Source organism: Protopterus annectens, chromosome 1.part1, assembly GCF_019279795.1.
Source record: "Protopterus annectens isolate FY-2018-M chromosome 1.part1, PAN1.0, whole genome shotgun sequence".
Taxonomy (NCBI): Eukaryota; Metazoa; Chordata; order Ceratodontiformes; family Protopteridae; genus Protopterus; species Protopterus annectens.
Window position 1 is genome coordinate 303573231 of NC_056726.1, and position 14067 is coordinate 303587297.

The window sequence follows — 14067 nt, forward strand, 5'->3', positions numbered from 1 at the left end:
CTGACACCCAGTCTGTTCTGGGTGCTCCGGTTTCCTCCCATATTCCAAATATATGCAGTAGGTGGATTAGACACTCTAAATTGGCCAGAGGTATGAACATGTGTGAGTATGGTGTGGAAGAACTACCACAGCAGGGCTAGCAACCCAGTGGTGTAAACCTTGGCTCTAGATGATTGTCACTGTTGAAGTAACACCCCAACTCCATATGCAAATATGGGAAAAAGGGGTTGTGGCATTTTGTTAGTACCCTGCATATAATATCATGTATCTATTGTGTTTATATCCTTCAGCTAACTTTGATATTCACTTTGTATATAATGCATGTATATATTGCATTTTGTCATTCACTCTGTAAATAATGTTATGTATCAGTTGTGTTTACCCTCAGGCTGAGACTGAAATAGGTCCAACAGGATCAGCATTCTACCCTGGTTAGCAAATTCAAAATAAATAAATAAAAATAAAATAATACCTACCCAGTCCAGTGACCCTTATGCTGTTTTTATATTTCTATTGTTTGTAAATATTAAATTGTTAATGTTCTTATATTGTTTCCTGTGCTAGTATTATAACATGCCTACATGATTTGCACTGTCTGTATTATACATTGCTAATGATCTGCAGCTTCTTATGTATGACCAATATCAAAAATTTTCTTCTTAAGCTTCCATGAAAAATGTGTTCTGTTTTGTTGGACTTTCCAGTCAACAAACCAAAATAACAGTACACATTAAGTAACAACTTTGACCATCTAAAACTACTTTCATTTGGGCTACATGAGCATCTTGAGGTTCATGGTAATGAAGATTTCAAATCATTTCTTAAAATGTCTTCAAAAGTTCTGCAACACATTTACTGGATCAGCTAAGTAGTACTGCAATATTCAAGAATGAAGCTATTTGGCGCATCTCAAAAAAAAAAAAAAAAAAAAAAAAAGCATAGATTCCCTAAAAGTGAGCAGCTTCCCAAAATCTGTTAGAATTTCTTCTTATGAATGTAATCACATACCATTCCACTCCACCTGTGGGCTTTGTCTATCACACAGTGTCCTAACTTTACTCATAATGTTAAAATGGCCCATAACTATCTAACTGTAAATATCAAAAGAACCTTAAGCATAATTGTAACTGTAACACAAATTTTTGGTGCTAAGGTTATGCTTAGTCTTTTCTTTGACTCTGAGGGTTGACTTAGGTTTACAGATGCCATGTGAATGAAAGTCAAGGCTTAATTCATGAGAATGCACAAACCTTTCATCTGAAAATAATTCTCAAATGTATAAGGATTGGGTCAAAGTTTGGATTCAGGATAAAGCTGTTGTGGAATCTGAGGGGTGGTTTGGTCTTAGATGAGCTGAGTGAAGATATAGGCTTATTTTAGGCATGTCTTTATCAATACCCTAAGGTTAGGTATAGAGTTAAACATATCTGTATTGTGAATGTCACATCAGTCTTAAAAAGTACTATAAGTAGTTCAACTTCTTTTCAGATATATCTCAAATAAACAACCAAAATTTTGCCTTCAAACTTATTGCAAGGTATTACCAGCTATGCCAGAAGAAGTAGGGCAGTGGATATATAATATATGCCAACACAGCTAGCTGGAATTTTGTGAATAATTATATGTCATTTGCATATTAAACTGATTTGTACAGGTGCTGTCTTGAAAATGTATTTGTAAAGTTGCTTGTGTTAAAAAATGTACCGAGAGTGGGTCCCGACTGTATAGTAACTGATTAAATGTATATGTCTTAACAGACGATACTGAAAGAGAAGAGGTTAATTTGAATTCACCTGACTTTGAAAATATTCTGAAATTAAATGATGGGCCCTAGGCCATAAAGATGTTATCTCACTGTTTTAAATGAAGCCAGAGATCCAATGTTTTTAAGAAGCATGTTTTTTAGGCACTGTAGGAAGAGCAGAAGTGTTAAAGTTGCTTCCAGATGATGCAATAAACTTTATCAAAGCTTGAGATGTGTATTGTAACACATATGTGCTAAATCCTGACAGCTTCTAGCCAAGGGAGGTAGCATGGGAACCAGAAGTCAGCTGACCAGATGTATGTGATGGCATTCTGTAATCCATCACTAAAATTATATTTTAATACTAGGTGAGATTGGAGTCTCAGAACACTCTGTTTTGGACTTCTTACCTACTTCATCTTGCCTTGCTCTAGTAAGTGAACCAGAAAATAGTAATTCTTTAGATCAATCAGGAAAACATAGTGAGATTATTTAAGTACTGTTTTTCTATATCTGTGTGAATCTGTTCATTGGTGTTATGATTGAAACTCTAGAGTTTATTGTAAATATATATTTACTATTTTAATGTTGTTTTATTACTTATTGTTGAATATATTTTTCCTTTTCATCATGACTAGTCCTTTAGAGTATATTTTAACTTTTCAGAGTACTCATATATGTTTGGTGACTCTGTGGCCACTCCTGAAAGCCTTACTGCATTGGTTAAGCTACCATTCGTATTAATATTAATTTCATTCAGTATAATTGGGTACCCTTATAACAGCCTTAGAGTAGCTGGCATTGGAGTGTCTGGTGGCAGTAACTACCTTATAGTCTGGGCAGAAGGGGGCATAGCTAATAAATCTATGCCAGCCTCTCTCAGGTGTGTGTGTGTGTGTGTGTGTGTGTGTGTGTGTGTGTGTGTGTGTGTGTGTGTGTGTGTGTGTGTGTCTGCATGTGTGTGTTTGTGTATGTGTGAAAATCAAATCTCAAAGAATGTGCCTGTCAGCTGCTTGGAGCAGGGACAGGAAGCAGTGGTTTCAGAGTGGGTGCTGGAGGACTTGACTTGGACACTTGGCTGAGGACTCAACTCTATAGCTGTGCCAGGGGACTCTTACTGGAGACCTGGAGGAGACAGACAGAGAAGTCCAGACCCCAGGAATTGTGCTTGATGCAGACAGCTGCATCTGGAAATACTGGGTGTATCCATTTTGTTCCAAGTGAATGTCCCTCTCCAGTGTCAGTGTTGAGGATTCAGGCTCCTTGATTACAGTATAAAAAGAAAACGGCTTTTAGGTAAAACCCAGGTGCACAAAACTAGAAATAGAAAGACCAAAAATACACCGGGGTACCACACAATAGCGTCTTTAATAACACAAAAAATATATAAAAACAGTGCATCTTTAATAACACAAAAAAAAATATATAAAAAACAGTGCGTCTTTAATAACACAAAAATATATAAAAACAGTTAACACAAAAAATATAAAAAACAGTGCAACACAAAAAAATATAAAAACAGTTAACACAAAAAAATATAAAAACAGTTAACACAAAAGAATATAAAAACAGTTTTTGTTCCAAGTGAATGTCCCTCTCCAGTGTCAGTGTTGAGGATTCAGGCTCCTTGATTACAGGCCCAGCAAAGGAACGTCACACTTATCATTAAAGTTAAGGTGTTATCTAAACTCTTGAGGGAAGTTTTTGTTTTAGTGGAGCAGTATGAGTGAAGACCCAATCTATGTGAACAGTATTACTTTCATAGGCTCATAGGTATATACTAGGTTAACAACCACCAGAGCCTCTATAAGCCTAGCCATGCAATCCAACCCAATTTTGTCAGTTTGTATCATGAACACTTATTAGGTGGGGGTATGTTAGTTAAGAAGTTTCTAGATGTTATATGTGGGGGAGAATTTGGCATTACTGTCTGCCTCTATCTATCAGAGACACAGGAGCTGACCTGGGGTGTATTTCCAATTTCCTATCCATAGGTCAAGTAATGAGTTTGAGCTGAATTTTCCAGCCAGTAAATTTGATATGTCGCTCTGCATAGCAAAGGTGGTATCAAACCACCAGTTTGGCACACTGGTATGCAATGCCTTTGAGGTTTTGGACATAGCTGTAGAAGGTCTTATAGTTGTCTTTAGCCTATGAGGCTATCTTGACCTTGTAGTTGGCCTTGATGGACTTAATTAGTCATCTTATTTTTGTGTTTAGTTTAATTAAAGAGCTGCTATCAGTATGAGAGTTACTCTTCCTAATATTAGCTATGACTTTTTTTCTTTTGTTATATACCCTATTAAGGTTAGGATGCCACCAGTATGGTTTCTTTTTAGAGCTTGTTTTGGTCTTACTTCTAGCAGGTACAGCAGCCTCTAAACACCATTTACATGGTTGTGCAGGGTCTCTGAACAATTCCACATAGGTTGCTGTGAACTTGGTGTTAGCAAGGGCATTACATTTTGACAAAAATCTCTCCTAATAGGATGCATCTTGCTTTGGAATAGTTCTTAACTGTTACAGGCTTTGCTGGGGTTATCTAGATGATTTTTAATTTGAATTAGACAACTTTGTGATCTAACCTCATAAGTACAATCATGACATTGGGGGTAGTGCAGCATTCTCCCATATTAGTGAGTCCCAAGTCCAGTATGTCTGAATCTCAGATGGGTGTGCACTTTATTTAGTCAAGGGTATTTGTGTTAATAGAGTCCATTAATCACTGTGCCTGTGAGTATGAGGCAGTGTATGTTTCCCAGTCTATAGAGGGGTAGTTAAAGTCTCCCATACATAAGGTATTTGGTTAATGGTGAGTGTCTCATATAGGTCTAGGTACAAGCTATGGGATTCTGGTGATACAGAGGATAACCTATAGCTTGCTAGGATATGGTATGGGACTTTGTCTATGGTGATTTGCACATGGATAAGTCCCAGGGCATTGTCCTGTTTAACCAATGTAGAATTATGCTTGTTGATAATACAGACTGAGACTCCTCCATATTTTGTCCCATGTCTGTGCAGCTGATAGTCTAATTGTGTGAAAGGCACTGAAGCCTTGCAATGCAGAGTATGTACTGTGGATTTAAACCATGACTCATTAGTGGCAGAGATGTCTATAGTCACCAGAGTGAAGAGAGCATGTAGGATGTGGAGTTTTTTGTTTAGGCTTCTAGTATTGAGTTGTAATACCTCCAGGTTTATTTTAGTTTTATTTGCTATGTTTCTAGGTTTGTCAGCTTGGCATTGCCTAAAAAAGGCTATATGGGGCTGGCTAAAGTTTTAGCCAATATTCAGAAGCCTAGGGAAGACAGGATCAGACCATCATTTGCAAACCAATGCGGTCTGCTAACTATGTTCTCTCATGCTGACAGATCCCTCTAGAAAGACATCAGAAACTAAGCCAATTACTGATGTCATTATCGATGTCAGTCATCTTTTGTTCATACTGTGGCATCATCCTTGCAAGGCACTAATGCCTGAGACACATATTCAGAGAGATCAACAATGTCTTTCCTCAGAGACTTCAGGGATGTACATCTCAGGTCATTAACCACAACATAGGCTATGATAGAATCATAGTGGTACCCGTGGTGTGGTGACTTGAGTGCAAGCATACATTCTCAGATCCTGGCTCCAGATAAGCAACTGACTGTTATATTCTCCTTGTTTAGTCTGGTGAGTGGGGCATCTGTGTGTCATATATTGGAATCTCCTATGACAAGAGTCCTCGGTAATGTGTTGGATTGCCTTATGGGCTTTGTTCTTGGGGTTATACTAGATGTAGGCTATGTGTGGTGTTTCATGCTGCTTTTGATGAGTGCTTTAGAGATTGCTGAGTAAAGGAGTTTCCGTTTATAGGCTTTGAAGGTCTCGAGTGATTTAAAACTATTGAGTTTGTCGGAGAGTTTTATTTGTACATATCTACCAACCCAGCTATGGAGACATTTGGCAATTGCATACCCATGATGTCTGGATCTGTATTGAGGTGTGTCATGGACTGGGTTATACAGAAGTCTCCTTGGGTGATCTGTGGGGTTTGGAAATAGACTATGTTAGATTGTGCTAAGATTTTATTGTAGTGCTGTTTGATGTATGAAGCAACTGCTCTAAGCTTGTCCCCATGTAACGACTTTATTTTAGCCACACTAGATTACAGGTCTCAGTTCTAAAAAAAGATTTATAGATAAAATATACCGTCTGGATGCCTGTGCCTGTACAAGGCACTGCTAAACTCTTGATATAATAACACCAAGAAAGATTGCTTGCAAATGTAATGCTGCAACAAAACAACTTAAACAAACTACTTTGACAAGACAATTTAAAGTATTAGTGACATTTAGAATGATTTAAAGACAAAAACAGCAAGCAAAACAAAATGAAAGCAATAGAACTCTAAACAATTAACTGAAATGCAAAACAATAAAACAAATCTCTTATTTGCCAGGATGGAGCAGGATTAACTTAAGACCCCTTCAGAATGTGGCAAGCAGGAGACAATTTATAGTTAGGGAGGTTTAAGGAAGGATGAAAAAAATGCATTATTTAAACATTCAAGAACATGTAACAAATATACAAAGATTTATTTTCAGTGTTAGAACAAGTCCTATTTGATCTAAGGAAAGGTAGTTTTAGAAACAGGGTAGAAATAAAATAAGTCAAATGGCAAATTAGATTAAAAGCAGATAAATACCCTGTATATATTTAGTGTTTTTTTTTAATAGAAAAGACTGGAGGTTAAAAATGATATTTATTTGTGTTTTTAATGTATTATTCATATGCTTCTTTAAAGGTTTTTAGGTAAACTGATTTTTTTAATTGTATAATTTTTCTTAGGATCTTATCACTCAATTGATAATATATATATCTTTGCTGTTTGCATGTTAAAATGTTTTTGAAGAAGTCTTGTTGGATGAAAACAGTTGAATAAAGTTTAAACACTAATTCATTTAGTTGTTATTTAGTTCTACACTATGCCTTGCAGTGGTTTTGGTTTATTGAATTAGCAAAAATAATTGCAAGAAGAAAACTAAACTTTGACAACAGATAAATCAGCTATAATACCTACCATTTTTAGAAAATTGATAGGTTTCAGATCTACTTATCCAGTAGCATATAACATCTCACTACCTAAGTAGTACAGAGCCAGTTTAAAACAGAAATCCTCCCAAAAAATGGCGTGAAGGAAGATTATACATTTAAAAGGAATTATAGTGGATATATTATGGAATTATAATCTTTGGAAAAGAGAAGAAGAGGGGTATTACAAACTTGAAGAGGGACAGTGGTTGGTATGCTTGTAAATAATTGTCTAAAACTAATCAGCTGATATGAAAAAAGTAATATTTTCAAATGGGAAGGGAAAATGATAATTTTACCTTCCCTGTTTTATTATGTCTTGCATTCGGCGATGTACACAGGAAAAAAGAGAAATGAGGCAATAATTTCAGGTGATTATGATTCAGCTAAAATATCAGTCAGCCTTGTGTCGCACAAGGCCATTTTATGACAAAGGTTTGGCCAACAGTATGAAGCAAAACTAAATAATAATGACACCACCGGGGCCAGTGACACAATGGATAATGCTTCTGACTACAGATCAAAAGACTGCAGGCTTGACTCCTGCCTGACTTGGTTGACACATTTTAGACCACCATGTCGCCTCCATTGTACGGAAGGCTTTCTACATGGCCCACCTCATAAGTAAGAGTATTTCATCCAAGAACAAGGAGATCATAAAATCCCTGTACTCCTACCTTAGTAGACCCATTTTTGAGTACAATGCCCCCTTTTGCATGTATCTTGCCAAGCATATGCAGCAGCTGGAGATAGCACAGAGGTTCATGACCAGGAAAATCCAGGTTCTCAAACACCTGTCTTATACTGAAAGTCCTTCTACTCAGTCTTGTACAGACTGCTCAGAGGTGATCTGCATCACCTCTCCACTCCACTCGCACAACCCGCACGCAAGGCTCAACCTGGTCTGCGACATTAGTAGAACTTGTCGGTGGGATAGATTTTTGTCCCAAAGACTTCCATATCTATGGAATAGACTCACTCTCCATGTCAAGCATAGTACCTATTTTGGATCATTCTGACACTGGTTATGCCTATTGAGTCACAATATGGTTCAGTGAAGATATCTTCATAGAAAAATAATTGTGCCCATGAGAATTTTACAAACCAGGATACCAAACGTTGTTTTAGCCTTTATCCACTTATTCTTCTACAATGTCCCATCTCTATCTCTATGGCAGTCCCGTCCTTCTGAGATAACACTATTGTTTGAACTGTATTGCTGAAAGTTGTGATGGTAAATACTTAGCTGAATGGTATTAGATTATGAGTAAAGTTCTAAAGATACCTTCATTTCATTAAACTTATTGAATTGGTAGTTGATTCTTTGTACCAGCAACTTTGCGGACAAACATTAGCCAGCCAAGTGGCATTAGAGGAATAAGATCCTTACCATGTCCTAGGCTAGCTGAGTTCAATTACTGGCTTGAGAGTGTGATGGTGCTGCCAAGGATGATGGACCAGCCTAGCCTAGAGGAGGAGGACCATGTGGATGTAGGCAGATCATTCTTCAAGTCCCTGTGGAGGTGAGGCTTAAATGATCACTGGGCTGAATATATGGGAAGGCTGAGAAGGTGAGGTTGCACTAGAGCTCAGTGAGAGTATGTCCTCAGTTGATTAGTCCTCACTGCTGAAACTAGTCTCCTAGATGGTCAACATGGCAGGGGTTGTGTGCATGCTAACACATACAGTGCTGCTGACTTTGTCTCCACTGTGCCTTCCATACCACTGAGACACTTTCACTAACCACTCTGCCTGCAAAGTACTCTGCTGAGAGGATAATGGTCTGCCACTTACAGTCTTCTTCACTGATGGCAATTGGCATTAAGGACTGCAGCAACGTGGGAAAAAAAAACAGGCAGCAGGTAGTCAGCTAGGGGATGCACAAAGTGACCAAAATATCTGCAGACAAAAGTTGTTTTTTAATGGCAAAGGTAACATTTCCAAGTTTGTTATTTAGGGATTGTTAACAGAGATATTTATAGAAATAACTGCTAAGTTTATATGCAAACTAAACCTCATGTTGAGTTTTCTTTGAAGTGAATTTCAAACATTGTCACAAGATGATTCTTAACACTAGATGCTAAATATAGTGTACTTCCAAAGGCATTTATAAATAACTTGGTCGATATTCAAAGGCCTTGCATTCATTAGAACTATGTGTTAAAAATTCATTTTACTTCTTTCTCCCAGCTCTAACATGCAATATGCTGTCATTTTTTCTGAACTCTTTGGAAAGTACTTTCTTTTGTATTAAGTGATTGCAAATAGAGAAGAAGAAAATGAGACAGCTGGAATGTAAATATAGCATGAGTGTCGGAAGATTTACAGCAACAAAGAGTATAAAATATTTGAGACGATTATCACAAATGGCAGTAATTTGAAGTCTCTTAATTATACTGACAGAAAGGTTTGATATTTAGTATAAAGTAACACATTGCTACAGAAAAAATGAATACACACTGAAGTGCTACAATATCTAGGATCAATTGTACATTATATACTTCTTTAATGCAGTCTTTTTGGTGAAATTAAGTTGCACAGAAACATATATATTGTACTTTCATTGCAGTCCTATAGCATTAACTTTTAGTAGTGTGACATTTAACAAGCCAACAAAACGATACAGGCAAAATTGTGAAGGTAACACCTGTAGAATAAAAGCAGGAATTTTTGATGGTATAGTGTTTCAGTGAATCTACAGAATAATGCTGATGACTTTTTGGAGAAAACATTGTTAATAAATGCATTTTGTTGAATTAAAATAATAATACGCATTAATTCTACAAGCCCCCATTCAAAAAAAACTCAGTCTCTCTGTAATTAATACAATCAACCAGAAAGAAATAAAGTGAGCAGAAATATGCTGAAGTTTATTTGTTAAGCCATTCATGCAAGAAAAAATGTTCTGTCATCTCATTATCTTTGAGGTTATGTATGAGTCAAGATCTGGAGCTTAACTATCAATAGTAGTTAGAGAGTAGTGAATTTTAGAATGTGACAATATCGCACTGAGCTCTTCCTATCAGACTGTTTTCAGTTTATCTTATGCTACTGTTAAGAATACCATTGCAATTGTAAATAATCAAAGTGACATCTGACTTCAGCATTTCATCTTTCTTATAATATGTTTATGAAGTGCCATATAAGGTTAAAACTCTGTGTGCTAGTTAACATGTCTGACTCCTGTTATCGTTGTTCTAGATATCATACAAGAAAAGTGGTTTTCATAACTTTTTTGTCTTTAGTGATTTAATGGCCCATTGCTATGATGTCATACTTCTTTAACACAACATATATATATATATATATATATATATATATATATATATATATATATATATTCAGTCTTGTGAAAGTCCCCTTCTTCTGATAAGCACAAAGAAGTCAGAAGGCATTTTATGTAAGTATAGATGCATGTATGTATGTGTGTATGTATGTATGTATTTGTTCTTGTCCCCTACTAACACTGAACACCCCCTTATCTGTTCAATTTAAATTTTTTCTTGTGGTGAGAAGTGTATGGCCCATCAATTCCCCTAGAAGTGAGGGTGAATGAAATGGGGGTTGTCCTGTTATCCATGTGAGCAGCAAGATTATTTATCATGGCCCTAACAACCCATATATGCCCTGTAGGGTGTGCAGTGAGCATAATGTGAGATCATTACTCACTTCAACAAGGAAAGGAAGTCTACAGATGACCCTGCTTTCTGTAAAAAAAACACATTGGGAATGTCTCTCCAGACTCTACAGTGGAAAACAGTACACTTTGTTTTCCCCACACATGCCCCCCCCCAGACAGAGGCAGGTGGGCTCTTTATCTTCTGTCCTCTCCTCTCTTCCTCCACAGCAAGTTTCAGCAGATGCCCATGCCATCACCCAGGCTCATATTAGCTAAGTCATAGTTAGGGCTGTACCCCTCTATACCAAAGGAGCTGGCTAAATAAGTAAATGAAATGATCTGAAAGTACTTAATTTGGTTATAACCTCAGATGTGGCCATCTAGTAGAAGAAAATATTACAGGCAAATACAAGAAGCTATTTATATCATCATATGTTTTGTTGTGGTTTTGGATCTGTTGATAAGGACAGCATTGTATTTATATGCATATGTGTGAGAGTATGTATGAACACATGCGCAAGTGGGTCTATAGTTAATCCTCAAATGGGCTAACCATCGAATGGCACATCACTGAAATTCAGTTGTCGAATGTCCATCCATCGAATGAGCAGTTCATCCAACTGTGAGACAGGGAAAGTAACTAGTTGGCCAACAGTTTCCCATCTCACTTTTCCCCACTGCAGTGCTGCCTCTAAGTTGGTATATATAGTTGGGGGGTGGGGGGGGAAGCCCCCCACATGGGTGGGTTTGAAATACTGCCATTTTTGAGATGGGGAAGTGCTGACCAACTGGTTACTTTCCATGTGTCACAGGTTCAATGATGTGCCCGTTTGATGGATGGACATTCAACGATTGCATTTCTATGATGTGCCATTCGATGGTTAGTCTATTTAACCATTAACCATAAACTTGTGTTAGTGTACATATGTGTGTGTGTGTGTGTGTGTGTGTGTGTGTGTGTGTGTGTGTGTGTGTGTGTGTGTTGCATGCATGCGTGTGTGTGTGTGTGTGTGTGTGTGTGTGTGTGTGTGTGTGTGTGTGTGTGTGTGTGTGTGTGTGTGTGTGTGTGTGTGTGTGTGTGTGTGTGTGTGTGTGTGTGTGTGTGTGTGTGTGTGTGTGTGTCTGTGTGTGTGTGTGTGTGTGTGTGTGTGTGTGTGTGTGTGTGTGTGTGTGTGTGTGTGTGTGTGTGTATGTGTGTGTGTGTGTATGTGTGTGTGTGTATATGTGTGTGTGTGTGTGTGTGTGTGTATATGTGTGTGTGTGTGTGTGTGTGTGTGTGTGTGTGTGTGTGTGTGTGTGCACATGCACATGTTAGGATAGGGTGTGAATCTGGGTTATACCACAGTAAAATTTGGGTTAGCAAATGACAGGACATCAGTGGAAATATGTCCTCAGTTTTTCTTAGATTCAGTGATGCTTCAGCAGGCCTTACATTTCTCAGCTGGATAATACCAGCATTTCACAAACTGTAGTGCAAACACCTTATAAGTCAACAGTCAGCACAAAGGATTAAGACTCTGAGCTGTTAATTAGCTGTCTCCTGTAGATCATGGTACAGGGTTTGATTCTCTCTGCATCCATTTGTCAACTCTGAGCAAGTTACTTAACCAGTGCAAACAAGAAAATAACCAGTGTGTACTGAATGTCCAGGTGAAACGCACTGGGACTTACCCTGTAGGTCTTGTAGTGTGTGTAGGGCTTTGACTAAACAACAAATATACAAGCATCCCACTTTAGTGTTTGCATTTATTCCCAGAGTCTATGCAAACTGCACTACCTGCTTTGTAGTGTACTTAGCAACATGTGATGCATGCCCCTGCTTCTATGTGGGTAAAACCATCCAACGTTTGAGAGACAGGGCATACAAACATTTGTCAGATTTGAGGAAGGCTGATATAAACGATGCCCTTGCCAAACATTAATCTGAATGCCCCGGACATGATTTTTCTTTTAGGGTGTTACATGTTTTTAAAAATGTGAGAGCTAGTGACTGTAACAACTATTTGGAGCAGATGGAGCTAAAATGGATTCTTAGGATGCAATCTTATAAGCATCCAGGGCTGAATAGTCAGGTTAATATCAAACCCATTTTGAGTGGGCGGAGGCTTAAGGCACATAGGAAGTTGCATTGATTGTATGAGGAAATTATGTCATTGTTTTTTGGCGCAATTTTCTCTTGTTTTTAATAGGTCAAGTGTTAGTTTAAAAATGTTCATGGTTTTTTAGTTTCTTATAGGATCTGAAGAAGCTGTATGTGAAAGACTATGTCCTTTTTTATCTGAGTTTTACATGGAATTTGTTTGCTGCTATTTTTATCATCATCTTTATTAAAGCCGTGTCTTCAGATGTGGTTGTTCAGTTGGTATATATTTTTTCAAGTTACTTAACCAGGCAATGCTCCTGGGTCACCAGAGAAAAGGGACACTTGGTAAATGGAGCTTTCCCAGTTAACAAATTAATACAAAAATGTAAATATCTGGTTTTATTTTCTCTTTGCCCTTTCCACTTTATTTCCAAAAATGTACTTCTTTTCTTGTTTTGTTCTTTATTTCTCTCTTCTTTTTAATTCTTCACTCATAAAATTCCCTAGATTATTATCTAAAGTACATTTGTTTTCATTTCCTGACTTTAAACTGAACTCCTACATATTAAAGCAATGATTTTCCTAAATCATATTTTATTCTTCCTATGCCATTATGCATATCAACACCACTTCAAATTTTTGTGTCATTACTATTGAGACATATATTTACTTCCAATCCCTTTGTAATGTCTCTTAGACAATAGTAATGACTTGTCCCAGAAATAAAACGTTTTTGAGTTCCTGATGGCAACTTAATTTTAATCATAGCTAACACTAGTGATTGTTTCTATTACATTTCCTTTGTTTTACAGTTTCATTTTATGCTCTCCAGCACTCTGAATTCTAATCCATTCATATCTAGCAATTATATGAATTTTTCCTTTTAGTAGTTGAATATGAAACACTTGGCTAAATCCGGATCTGTTGTTTATATATGATAACTCCGGTTTAGTATGTTAATTTCCCCATAAAACAATCTATTATTGTTGACATATCCCTTATAAGTTCATAGGTTCATAGGTAGGTACTAAGCTATCTGCTCGAGGGCATTTATAAGCCTAGCCAAAATGTGTTGGCTTTCGCCTCCCTTTTAAATTAGTTTCCTGGGCCTCTGTCTAGCAGGGCCATTGAAGTGATCCCTGGGGTGAATTTACGATTTCTCATCCACTCGTCAAGATTTCTCTTGAAGAGTGTTAGGGAGGTGCTCTGCCTAACATAAACTGGGACTCTATTCCAGAGTGAGGGAAGTCTCTGGGACAGGAATCTATCCCTCCAGCATGTCCTGTATATTGTTGTGTTGAGGTTTAATTCACTGGAGCATGTAGCTCTCAGAGATTTGGTTTTCTTGAGGTGGAGCATGTCCATTAATTCTGGGTTGGACATGGCCTTATACGTCAGGCAGAGATCACCTCTGAGCAGGCGGTAAGCAACTGAGTAGAGCTGGAGTTTCTTTAGTCGAGCTGCATAGGGCATCTGTTTGAGGCCCATGATCCTCTTGGTGAGGTACTTCTGTGGCCTTTCCAGCTGTTGCAGGTGTCAAGT